Raw genomic sequence first — 13,743 nt, 5'->3', positions numbered from 1 at the left:
TAATAGCTAAACTTACATATATCGCATGTTTGGCACACAAAAATAATAATATTAATAATTTTGCAAAACCAATAATACCATATAATTGAACAAAATTTTCTTATTTATTTAAGTTTTTATATAAGAATATATGAATAAAATAAAATAATTAAGTATGTTTAATTCATATAAACATGAATTACCGACTCATTTGGCAAAACTGAGATTATGATATTTCAGATTTAACCTTATTTGCTAACTGTTCTTGGTGGAATGATTAACCGTGTTTTTGGTTGTGGAACTCATAAAATCGGTCTTAAATTTTGTTTGACGGAAAGGGTTATTTCTCTCTTTTGCTATTTATATGGACTTTGCTCATCTTTGTCTTTTTATCTTTATTTTTTTGTCACTCCTTTCCCCCTTACCATCAATATGTGCTTGACTTTCAATGTCAATAGTTGGGTGGGTTCTGGAAAGAAAAAGATGTAAGTCAAATAAGAGATTCCTTGGATTTTTATCCTAAACTTATATTATATTATTGACCAGTAATCTTCTTTCAGAATTTGTGTAATTTTGTTGTAGCATGATTTAAATTGTTCGACTCTTGATGGCCTAAAAGAAAAAGGAAAATTTTGTTACAAACTTGTTATTGCATATTCCGTACACACTATATTTAAAATCTTGTTTTTGCATATTCTGTACGCACTCCATTTGAAATTTTGTTTTGAAAACATTAAACACAATTTCATAATTTTAACTAAAATCACATTTTCAAAACATGAGTATCCAATAGAATGTGTCATGTGCCATGTGATAATCATTACTTTTAGGGAAAAAAAAAAACTCATTATTCAAAATGTTGTGTTTGCTTTTAGTGTCTTTTAATTCATTAGTTTATTGTTGTTGTTACCTTGTCATCATTATCTGCTTGTTACACTTGTAATTATCAAAAAGAAAAAGAAAAAAAAACATGCTTGTTATGCTTGTGGAATTAACATTTCTTTCTCAGTGCTGATTCATTATATGGTCATCTTTCATTTAATTGATCATAAATTTGCCAGTAATCCAATTTAGGCTATACTTGATCATTATATGGTCATCTTTCTTTTTTATATGGTATATACTATTTCTTTCAATTTATTCAGAATATTTTATGACACCATTTGATATGTGAATTTTGAGTTTTGATCCACAATTTGATAACTACGTGGTTTGATATATGAAAGAAGACATGATTTGCTATTATAATTACATCTTGTCATAGAGTGAATCCTCAATAATTGCTAACAATCTATTTGCTGCCATGTCAGATATGCAGGCACTGGATAGAATGGAGCCTGGACTTGACGATCTTACCTAGTTGAATCGGCAACCGGATCATTAGTCAACTCTACTTTGGAGGCGCGCCGCCGACGAGGTATGTAATTGTATTATTAATACATCTCCGTTTTATAATTACCTCGTGTGCACTGCCTAACACAATGCTCGTCTGTGTATAGGAGGTGCCTGGTGTCATAAAGGTCTGACACCGTAAATATGTACTGTCGTGGGGTGGGCTAGACCCACATATCACGCAGTACATAGATGCAGCAGGTTTCACCGGGTTATTCAAGGTTCATAATATGAAGGTTGACCACGCCTTGATCACTACCTTGGTCGAGCGGTGGCATCTGGAGACGCACATGTTCCATTTACCCCATGGACAAATGGGTATCACCTTGCAAGATATAGAGGTGATGCTGGGGATTCTAGTGGATAAGTTGCTTGTCACTAGGAAGATAGACATGAACTGAAGTCTATTGTGCCAAGAGTTGTTAGGCCATCAACCTCTGCCCCCGATACCCAACTCAAACATGTCTATTCTTGTTGGGGTGAGGATAAGATATAAGTGGCTTGATGCACGGTTTGTCACTCCCTAGGTTGCGGACGCCGGTGATGAAGTAGTGCAGCAACATGCCCGCTAACACCTACTTGTTTGGAAGAAGGCCCTGTTGTTCATGGACAAGTCAGTAGACTAGGTCTCACTCTTACCTTTGTAGTTCTTCAACCCAATCAACAATGTGAGACAGTATAGCTGGGGTAATGCAGCATTGGCCTGGCTTTACAGGCACCTTTGTAGTGCATTGAAAAAGGATGCGATGCAGATTAGAGGAGCACTGTTGTTGGAGCAGCTGTGGGCCTATTCAAGGTTCCCACGAATATGCCCAATTGCGAGGCTGCCTTTTCTGCCAGTGCATTCAGGGCCCCTTGCCATTAGGTACATTCATTGAGTTCTCATTATTCAAGCTAAGTGTCTATTAGGATTAATTATTTATGTGTAACTGTATATTATATTTAATTTTCCCTTTGATATAATTAAAAATATGCCAAACTAACAAACAAAAGAAATGTATCAATGCTTAGATACTGAAGTATATGGATGTGAAATATAAAGCAAAGTTTGTTAAATATATAGGGTTTGATATTGCCGATTAACCACCTAGGAGATTTTCATTGGAGCAATGGATCAAGCTATATCTTGACTTCAGGCAACTGTTTTTATTGTAGGTTTTGCTTTTCAGTCATGTATTTTCCACTAATTGGATATTGTTGTCCCTCTTAAATTAGCATTTATATTATTCTAAATTTGGTCTCCGTGTGGGCTGTACTTTATGCATCATATTTTCATTACAAATTTATTGATGAAACCTTGCAGTGCAGTCAATTTACACAAATAGTAAGATAACAGTAAAATATGTTCAGGTCATGCTTTGTGTAACAAAGAAAAAAAAATAACAGTTTATTATTTATTATTATTTATCAAATATTGATTGTTTTGATTTTGCGCTACTGGAATGAAGTATACAAATTTTAATCTTATAGAAGTCTTATAATGCTATTCACTATCATTTTTTCATCGTGTTAATCTTAGCGACCGGTATTAGTCATAATAACTACAATAACAATAATAACTACAACGAGCACCAAGTCATTCCCAAAAAAAAAAAAAAAAAAAAGAGTAACTGGATACGCTAGCTACACTTGTTCATCAGGCATCGATATAGCTCATTAATTTATGTGAACATAGTCAAACTTAAAGGGAGAGAGAGAGAGAGAGATAACCAAGTTCTGCGTGTACAATAAGAAAATATTAGGAAGAACTTAAATTGAAAGAAAAGAGACACAAAATAATTATCATCACTAAATGTGACTCATACTTAGAAACCTACATCTAGAAGAAAAAAAAAACCCCTAAATGGAACCTCTTCTTTTTTTTTGGGATGAAAAAGAGAGTTTCCGGTGTGGATTTATTGATTTCACGCTATGTAACGGTAATGAGTAATATCATTTGTATTATTGAGGCCTTGATGAGACTATCATTTTGGGCAAAAAATATTTGTTAAAGCGTCACGTTTGAACGCTCAACTTTTGCCAAGTATCATGTAAACTGATGAACAACTGTATTGTTAGCTATGTGGCTACCATGAACCCATTGAAATACGTGTGGTAGACTAATTATGGACTAACTCCGAAGTCCGAACTAACCCAAGTATTATAACAGTATAATTAGGACTAAAACTTGATTATTTCACAACCATTCCACAGCTATCTCACGTGTCTTGCCATCGTACCCCAGTTGGGCCCATCGCAAAGAAAGATGATACTCAAACCGGTCATTAGCTACTAGATAGTTTAGACTTTAGAGAGATGGTCCACCAGTTCCACTTTTGCTTTGCTAGTTGCTACTAAAAGACATAGCTACAGATCGTNTACCATCAATATGCATGACTTGCATATTGACCAACTGACATTACCAACATTGATTACATAATTCTAGAGATAGTAGGCACCCCACATAGAACCTAACTAGGCAATGTAATACATAGATATTCATTCAAAGAGGTAGTCCTCGTAACTAAGGACATTATTACGTTCTGCTTGGGTGAGCTGCATATTGGTTGCAGCAGCCTACTCTTCTGCAAGCTGCAGCAAGTGATACCTGCACCTACAAAGGAACATTATGTTGTTTTCTTTTCGGATTTTGACAACGGCCCACCTACATTACTCCATGTTTTCCCTTGGCATTGTTAACGAGACTAGGTCCACTAAAGGAGATTATTATGTAGAGAGTTGGACTCATTTATGCGGTACTCCCATTCTCGCCGCAGTCCTGTATAATATTCCCTCTCATCGTTATCTTTTTTCCTCTTGTAGTTATTAGGAAAACGGGATAGGAGCCAGTTGTGCATCGGCATTACAAAAGGTAAAATTAACTAGGGTATATCTAGCTTAATTAGCAACTGTATGGTGTGGTGTGGTACTATGATGTAAGGATTGACTGAGGTACATATAGACGGATTGCATAGGCAACTGTATGGTGTGATAGTGTCGGCCATGTGCAAGTTTTTTAGTTAATAGTAATTAGTACATGAGTCAGCTTGATCGATTGATATGACTAGACTGTGTGTAGCAGTTTATAATTGGTATATGAGTAGGCTCAACTGCATAACAGTAATTGGTATATGTTGGCTATTCACTTGATATGACTAAACTTGGAGCAGCAATTCCGAGTTGATGCAGTGAAGTGCATCAAGTAATAGGAGTATACACGTGAGAGGAATAGTAGGGCTTGTGTTTGATCTAACTGGACAAGGCGAAACAGTGATGAGATGTCAAGATGTGCACACATAATTGAGAAAATGACTCGACTCAACTGTAATCGTTGTTGGCATGTGACTCAACCATAACATTTGTTGGCGTATGTGGTGTGTTTGATGTGGTTGACATGACTGGTCTTGGTGCAACAGCGATAGGTCCATGCAGTGTAGTATAGAAGCATGCATAATGAGTCACGTGAATGTGTTTTTATCTCAGTAAACATAGTGAAACTATCAGAAGCTGTCACATAGTAGTGGTACATGAGTCAGCTTGATCGATTGATATGACTAGATTGTGTGCAGCAGTTCATAATTGGTACATGAGTAGGCTCAACTGCATAACAGTAATTGGTATTTGTTGGTTGTTCACTTGATATGACTAGACTTAGTGCAGCAATTCCAAATTGATACAGTGAAGTGCATCAAGTAAAAGGAGTATACACGTGAGAAAAATAGTAGGGCTTGTGTTTGATCTAATTGGACAGGGCGAAACAGTGATGGGATGTCAAGATGTGCACACATAATTGAGAAAATGACTCGACTCAACTGTAACAGTTGTTGGCATGTGTGATTCAACTATAACATTTGTTGGTGTATGTGATGTGTTTGATGTGGTTGACATGAGTGGTCTTGGTGCAACAGCGGTAGGTCCATACAGTGTAGTATAGAAGCATACATAATGAGTCACGTGAATGTGTTTCTATCTCAGTGAGCATGGTGAAACTATCAGAAGCTGTCACATAGTAGTGGAAAAGTTGGCCACATTAGTCATTTGAACTGTATTCACGTGATTCGGTTTGATATGACTGAAATTGGGGCAATAGTAACGGGTTGATAAGGGTACTGTGAGAAAGTTTGCATACATATTCACGTGATGCAATTTGATAGGACTAGACTTGGTGCAAAAACAAGTTTAAAGTTTTTCCAAGGAAAAAAAAAAAAAAAAGAGCAACGATATGAAATATGAATAGAGGGAAGATGATGATTATGATTGATGAATTGACAGAATTGTTCTAATGGATCATGTCTGAAATTAAAAAAGAAGTAGTAGTAGAAGGTTCAACGCCTACGCAGTTAGGTCTGTGTATTTAACCCTCTTCTCCCTCCTCAAACAAGATTCTTCTCATCATTGCGAATATTCTTCTCATCATTGCGCTAGCGACTTCCCCACCTCGCCGACTGTACGGAATCTCTAACCAAGGAAGATTAGGAATGGTCTTAAAAAAAAAAACTTGATACCATTCTAGTCATCTAAAAGCAGTTAAGTTTACCTTTAGTTCCATAACAAACCTTTTCAAACTATTTTTCAACACTTCGAATCATAAAGAGCTCCAATAAAAAAAAAATTTAAGATTGTGGTCTACCTACATTTTGTAGAATAAGTTACAAATCCACCATAACTTTCGTTTGTTTGTTTGTTTGTTTTTTTTCAGTTTTAATCATATGATCATGTTAGTTTTGACTATAGAGAAAGATTCTTTTAAGTGGGTCTTCTCATTTTCACATAGCAGGCCCTGTGCATGCTTGTCACGTACTATAATCTTATATTACTATCTCATTTTTTATGAACTTGTTATGCCTTTAAACTGATGAGAACATGTTAATAATATATTAGTTGATCATTATGAGGTCTACCAACAATGAACCGTCATAAGGGTTTCTTTTTTTATGCTTGAGCATGTCCGTTGAGTTCATGCTGCATTAAGTTATAGTCTTTGAGAATCACTGGTTCTAGAAGTATTTGGCCCTTGTCCCTATATTTTCACTTCGTATAAGATGTGGCCAAGATTGGTCGCCCGAAAAGGAACTACTATTTGCAATTAAAGCTTAGGTTGGTAGTGTATATATGAAACTTTGTGACAGAAGCTTCAAGCAAATTTCAATAAATTAATGGAAATGATGCTTGACCACTGCCCAAGTTGGTAACAAAAGAAGAACGTATATTATTGTATATTCGATGTATACACGTTTAGATTCTTCACGATTTTGAGACTCACATACCATGAAAATGATGATGTTTACATATTGAATGTAGAATATAATTATTGTTGTTGACATATATAGGCCTTGGGCTTTAGACTCACTCTCTCTCATGACTCTCACTACTACATATGCTCAATCTTCTCTTGTTCTCCATTACCCTAATGTTGATTGGGCTAGAAATCACATTAATCAAAAGTCAACCATCACTTATATTTACTTCTTTTTTGGTTATTTTTTGATTTCTTAGCAAAGTAAGAAATAGATTGTTGTGGTTCGCTCCAATACTAAAATTGAATATCATGCCATTCTTAACACCAAATATGAATTTTTTTGCTTCGATGGCTTCTCAAGAATTTAGGTGTGTCCACATTATCTATCACTTCCCTTTATTGTAATAATCGGAGTACCATTCAGATTATTCATAATGATGTTTTCCATGAACAAACCAAATACATCAAGATTGATTACCATTTTTTTCTATTATCATCTTGTCCATAACACTCTCAAGTTGCTCTCTATCTCTTGTCAAGATCAACTCGCATATATTTTTCACTAAGTTATACCCTAAGGAACGTCTTCATGCTTTGGTTGTCAAACTTAAGTTTGTCTCTCGCTCAACCTTGAGTTTGAGGAGGGTTATTAATGTGAATAGGTCTTAGGCTTTAGAACCATTTTCCTTATTTTACATAGCACACGTGTTTGTACTGCATATGTATGTCTCGTAGTACACTACAATGCCTCTTATATAAAGGCGTTTTCGTACAATTTATTGCATGTGAAATACAATAAAGTCATTCAATATTTTTAACAATTGTAAAGGAAATCGAAGCGGTTAATTTAATATCTTTCAGGGTTGATTGCATCGTAAACTTGCACTACAAAAAACAAGGGCTATAGCTGCGTTTTAAAAACGCGGCTATAAACCCTAAAAATGCAGCTATAGACCACGTTTTGGTCGCGTTTTAAAAACGCGGCTATAGGTCCTGTTTTGGCCGTGTTTTAAAAATGCGGCTAAAGTCTTCTATAGGTTTTTTTTCCCCCTAGCTAAGTCACAAATTCCTACCCAAATACAAAAATTGTACTGGTTTCAACAAAAAAAATCACTTAATCCATGGTGGGTACAACCACAATCTGTACCATTCTGGTCATGATAACAATAATTTAGGAATTGCAATAATCAAAAGGATGCTTGCTGGAACCAAAGAATTTCCAGTCAATCTCATTTGTGAATAGCAAATGATCTTTTTTAAAAAAGACTTAACTCCAAATATATATGTCAAGGCATTAAATGTTACTCTGACCATTTTTACCATCTTATGCATATGGAACTCCAAATAAATTAAAAAAGACTTAACTCCAAATATATTGACAACCTTCCACCACCTTCTGAACTTGGCAAAATAAGTATCCTTATCACTTCCCTACATATTACAAGGGGGCAAAACTTAGGTACAATACCTTAGGTACAGTACCTTAGGTTCCCTACCTAAAATTTTGACATCTGTCCCATTTAACCCATCAAGCAAACGGCGTTAAAAAATAAAAGAAAAGAATGGTCCAATGGAGCTCCCACCGAGTTTTCCTTCCACTTTCGCCACCACAAACAACCCTTCTACTATCCAAGTCGCAACCAGCATTCTCCTCACTGGCGCTATCTCTGTTTTCCTCTTTCACTCTGTTCGTCGCCGCGCTAAGCGAGCCAAAGAACTGGTATTCTTCTTGGATGCTTTCTTTGTTTCTGATCTATGATTCTTCTTTTCTGAACTATGATTCTTTCTCTCTCTCTCGGTGTGTGTGTGTGTGTGTGTGTGTGTGTGTGTGTGTGTGTGTGTATCTATTTCCTTCTTTTCTAATCTATGAGGCTTTCTTTGTGGCTGATCTATGATTTCTTCTTTTCTGTTCTATGATTCTATCTCTCTCTTGGTGTGTGTGTGACCCTTCTACTATCCAAGTCGCAACCAGCGTTCTCCTCACCGGCGCTATCTCTGTTTTCCTCTTTCACTCTGTTCGCCGCCGTGCTAAACGAGCCAAAGGACTGGTATTCTTCTTGGATGCTTTCTTTGTCTGATCTATGATTCTTCTTTTCTGATCTATGATTCTTTCTCTCTCTCTCGGTGTGTGTGTGTGTGTGTGTATGTATGTGTATCTATTTCCTTCTTTTCTGATCTATGATTCTTTCTCTCTCTCTCGTGTGTGTGTGTGTGTGTGTGTGTGTGTGTATGTGTATCTGTTTCCTTCTTCTTTTCTGATATCAGGCTTTCTTCGTTTCTGATCTATGATTCTTTCTCTCTCTCTCTCGGTGTGTGTGTGTGTGTGTGTGTGTGTGTGTGTGTGTGTGTGTCTGTTTCCTTCTTCTTTTCTGATCTAAGTCTTTCTTCATTTCTGATCTATGATTCTTTCTTCATTTCTGATCTATGATTCTGATCTATGATTCTTTCTTCTTTTCTGGAGATTTTAGGCCAGTGGGTTCTCTTGCAGTTGCAGTACAGGAAAAAGAAGGAAGAAGGAAAAAAAAATAGTTTTAACGCCATTTTCTTGAGGGGTTAAATGGGACAGATGTCAAAATTTTAAATAGGGAACCTAAGGCACTGTACCTAAGTTTTGCCCTTACAAGGAATACAAGTTAGAGATAAATTGGGCCAAAACAAAAAAACGCAACACAATATCAAATGCAAATATCAAAACTTATCTAAGATACATCATTAAAGTTTTTTTTTTAAAGGTAAGATACATCAGTAATGTTGTTCCTACATAAACTGATATGTAGGCCAGTGGGTTCTCTTGCAATTGCAGTACAGGAAAAAGAAGGAAGAAGGAAAAAAAAAAAAAGTTTTAATGCCATTTGCTTGAGGGGTTAAATGGGACAGATGTCAAAATTTTAAGTAGGGAACCTAAGGCACTGTACCTAAGTTTTGCCCTTACAAGGGAATACAAGTTAGAGATAAATTGGGCCAAAACAAAAAACGCAACACAATATCAAATGCAAATATCAAAACTTATCTAAGATACATCATTAAAGTTTTTTTTTTTAAGGTAAGATACATCAGTAATGTTGTTCCTACATAAACTGATATGTAGGCCAGTGGGTTCTCTTGCAGTTGCAGTACAGGAAAAAGAAGGAAGAAGGAAAAAAAAAATAGTTTTAACGCCATTTGCTTGAGGGGTTAAATGGGACAGATGTCAAAATTTTAAGTAAGGAACCTAAGGCACTGTACCTAAGTTTTGCCCTTACAAGGGAATACAAGTTAGAGATAAATTGGGCCAAAACAAAAAAACGCAACACAATATCAAATGCAAATATCAAAACTTATCTAAGATACATCATTAAAGTTTTTTTTTTTTTTTTTAAAGGTAAGATACATCAGTAATGTTGTTCCTACATAAATTGATAAACACACTATGTGTATATATATATATATATATATTTTTTTTTTATAAGAAAACTCACTATGTATAATCACCACCACCCCCTAAAAAAAGAGAGAATTGGTGTCCATATATCCCCCCATATGCAGTTGAGTTGCCTCAATTTCAAAACTTACAAAGCCACTATCAAAATGCTCTATTTATAATCAAATCAAAAACATATCAAACCGTGCCAATAAGTAGCTTAACAAGTAACAACCAAGATCAGCATTTGCAACCCCCAACTATAAAAATGATTACAGCATTAGCAACTGGAAACATTGACTTAAGGAAATTAAGAAACCGAGAGAAACAACTACCTTCACTACAAAACACGCGGGTCTATGGCTGCGTTTTTTTTAGCCGCGTTTACAAAAACACGGCTATAGACTTAACCTATATAGCTGTTTTCAAAATGCGGCTATAAGTAAACCTATAGCCACGTTTATAAGTGGTTTTAGCCGTGTTTTCAAAACGCGTCTATAGGGTAAGTCTATAGCTACATTCATAAACGTGGCGATAGGTCTAGCCAAATATATATATATATATATATATATATATATATATATATATATATATATTTAAAGGAGGACCTATAGCCACGTTTAAAACGCGGCCATAGGTTAAGTCTATAGTTGCGTTTTAAACGTGGCTATAGACTTACATAAAAATTAAAAAAAAAATTAAAAAAATACACCCACCGAAACATAATATATATATATATATATATATTTTAAAGGAGGACCTATAGCCACGTTTAAAATGCGGCCGTTAAGTCTATAGCCGCGTTTTAAACGTGGCTATAGCATTACATAAAAAAAAAAAATACACCCAACGAAACACAATTTCTTTTTTTTTTTTTTGTTTAAGGAGGACCTATAGCCACGTTTAAAACGCAACCATAGGTTAAGTCTATAGAACATGGCTATAGACTTATATTAAATAAAAATAAAATAAATAAAATAACGCACAGAATGGGTTAAGGAGAATGTGGAATATGCCATAGAATATTCTATGGCATATTCTACAATATTCAAATTTAAAAAAAAAAAAAAAAAAAAAAAAAAAAAAAAAAAAAAAAAAAAAAACCAAACACGGATGGTTTCTTCGTAAACAAAAAATGGAATATGCCATAGAATATTCCTAGAATATTCTATGGCATATTCCAAACTATTCCATTTAAAAAAAAAAAAAAAACTGAGATTTCATTTTGAAATCTCAGACTTAACCAATACGCACTTGTAGGAAAAAAAAAAAGCTCGCTCATGAGCTCTCTCTTTAACTGTGAGTCTCTCTCTTTAACTCTATCACAGTCTCTCTCTTTCAAAAAAGCTCTCTCACCACTCGTATTAATCTCAAAACTCTCTCAATCTCTCTATTTCTTGCCGATGCTGTATGAATGGGTTTGTGAAAATATGGGGTTTTGTTCATTGTTGTTTGAGTTTTGTTCATTTTTTTTCCCTTTAACTTTCTGTCTCTCTTTGCAATAGATCTGAAGATTGAGTCTTCCTTTGCTTTTGATTTGAAGATTTTGAATCAATGAAGCTAAAGTGCCTCAAAAAATTATCTTTCTTTGCTTTATTTTTCTCTAACCCATGGCAGAAAATTATTTTCTTTTGTTTGATTATGTTTTGATTAATTTTTGGTTTGAGCATATGGACTCTTTTTGGTTGTGTTTTTGTTATGGGGATTTTTGTATTTTTGAGCTTGTGCTTTTGTGTGTTCAGTTTGGGTTGATTTCATTGAAGGAGATGTTCTGTTTGTGTTCTTGTACTGTTTTCTTCTATTTTAGAGCATGTTGTATTTGTATTGTGAGCATGTTATGTTTGATTAATTTTAAAATTTTTTGGGTTTTTGTTTGAATTTGAATTTCCTGGGTTTATATTTTTGTTTTGAATTTTTTAATTTAATTAAAATTGAAATTAGTCATGTCAGCCACGTTTATTTTTTTCCTCAATTTATTATATACACAATCAACCAACAAGTAATAAGCGAAATATAGAACAGAACCTATAGATAGTTAAATAAAATCCTAAACACAAGAAAAGCAAGTAAAGTCACCTTCCATCAACGAGTTCCTCTGTGAAGTGTAAGTACTCGGGTACACGTAACTCCTCAACAACAAGAGCATGGACATTCATAACTAAAAGACCAACTGAATGTTATTGATTTACCAGCTGAATCGCCGCTATTTTCCTCTTCCAGTTTGGTTGATCTTCATCCACAACTAAAAGACCTGTTGCATCTAGTTTACTTTGGACCTTCTTCTTCTTCTTTTTCTTTTTATCCTCTTCATCATTGATTCCATATCTTTTCAGATATTCTTTAAGAGAGTTGGATCCTGAAGATGCAGCTGCCACCATTATTTAATATCAATACCTCCCTAGAACAAAAGTTAAAACAAAATTCTTATTACCCCCAATTTGCTTTTATCAAGCTTAACCCAAATACAAAAATTACTTCATTATTAGATTCTAATTCTGGCAACATCAAAAGGGCTTTATAGTTATGGCTCCATCATAATTACCAGCACAATAGCAAAGTCTAATACTGCTAAAATCAACTGTAACTAAATTTTTATAGTTTACGAGTTTCCGAGTTTCCAAAGTCGATCCCTCACAAGTCATTAAATTTTTAAAATGACCTGTGAGGGACCGACTTTAGGGAAGCTCTTGATGACGAAGAGGACTCTTTCGATGACCTCGTCTTTGGTGAGATGATCGTCACCGTGCGATGAGAGGAATCGGAGGGAAGCACCATTCGAACCCCATGGCTATGATTTCCATCCGATTAGGGTTAGGGTTTGGACTGGGACTCGTACGTGACGAAGTATGGTTGCTCTCAGTGCCGGTGGCGTCGATTGGTGCTCGATGGCGTGGCTCAGAGCACAGCGGCGTCGTGGATGGAGAGATGACTTTTTGTCGTTGAGAGTTGAAGGTTTCTGTGAAACGTGAGCTAGGTTAGAGTGATCTGAGTTTGTGTGGAATTAGGGGTTTTTTTTTTTTTTTTCTTTTTAATTTATACCAAGCCTATAGTCGCGTTTATAAAATGCAGCTATAGACATGCTTTAAGCGGCGTTTTAAACAAACGCAACTGTAGGTAGGCTATAGCCGCAGTTTCAAAACGTGACTATAGGCCATTTTTCCCAAAAAAAAATTTCTTCAACCTATAGCCACAATTGAAACACGCGGCTACAGACAACACTATAGCCGTGTTTCTGTGAAATGCAACTTTAGGTGTGTCTGTGGTCGTGTTTTCCAAACGTGGCCATAGGACATCTTTTAAAAAATAAAATCGGCTGGGCTTATAAGGTGGTTCAATATTATATTGGGAGTATTTCTTATTTCTTGGAATTGTGAATGGAGTTGTTGAGTTACTTTTGTATGATTATATTAACGTTTTTTTCAATACTTGTAAAAGTTTTATATTGTGATGTTGATGATTAGTATTGTGGTGGGTTGTTGTGTTGGAGCAAGCGGGTGGCTTGCATGGTGTTATAAGATGGTATATTGATATTGGGAGTATTTGATTGTGCAATGTATATTTGTTTAAGTATTAATATAGACTTGTGCATTCATGAATAGGATAGAACTTTATTTAAGTAGCTTATAGACTTAAATGTTAAAATACATTATGCATGAGTTGTCTTTATTTTACTAAAGTAGCATTCACCTTGCAATTGTAGTCAAACATGGATAAAAGTTGGATGACAATGGGTAAGACACCAGATGGCAGATTA

The 13,743-nt window shown here is 35.1% G+C and overlaps 1 pseudogene; it reads right to left on the bottom strand.

Annotated features, from left to right (window-relative positions):
• Positions 1–12,630: 12,630 nt before the first annotated feature.
• Positions 12,631–13,068, bottom strand: LOC112008571 (acyl carrier protein 1, mitochondrial-like; annotated as a pseudogene).
• Between the last annotated feature and the right edge of the window lie 675 nt (positions 13,069–13,743).

This window comes from Quercus suber, unplaced genomic scaffold (assembly GCF_002906115.3).
Source record: "Quercus suber isolate HL8 unplaced genomic scaffold, Cork oak 2.0 scaffold_79, whole genome shotgun sequence".
NCBI classification, from domain to species: Eukaryota; Viridiplantae; Streptophyta; class Magnoliopsida; order Fagales; family Fagaceae; genus Quercus; species Quercus suber.
Note: the sequence above shows the minus strand (reverse complement) of the source record. Positions and strands in the feature narration are given on the sequence as shown.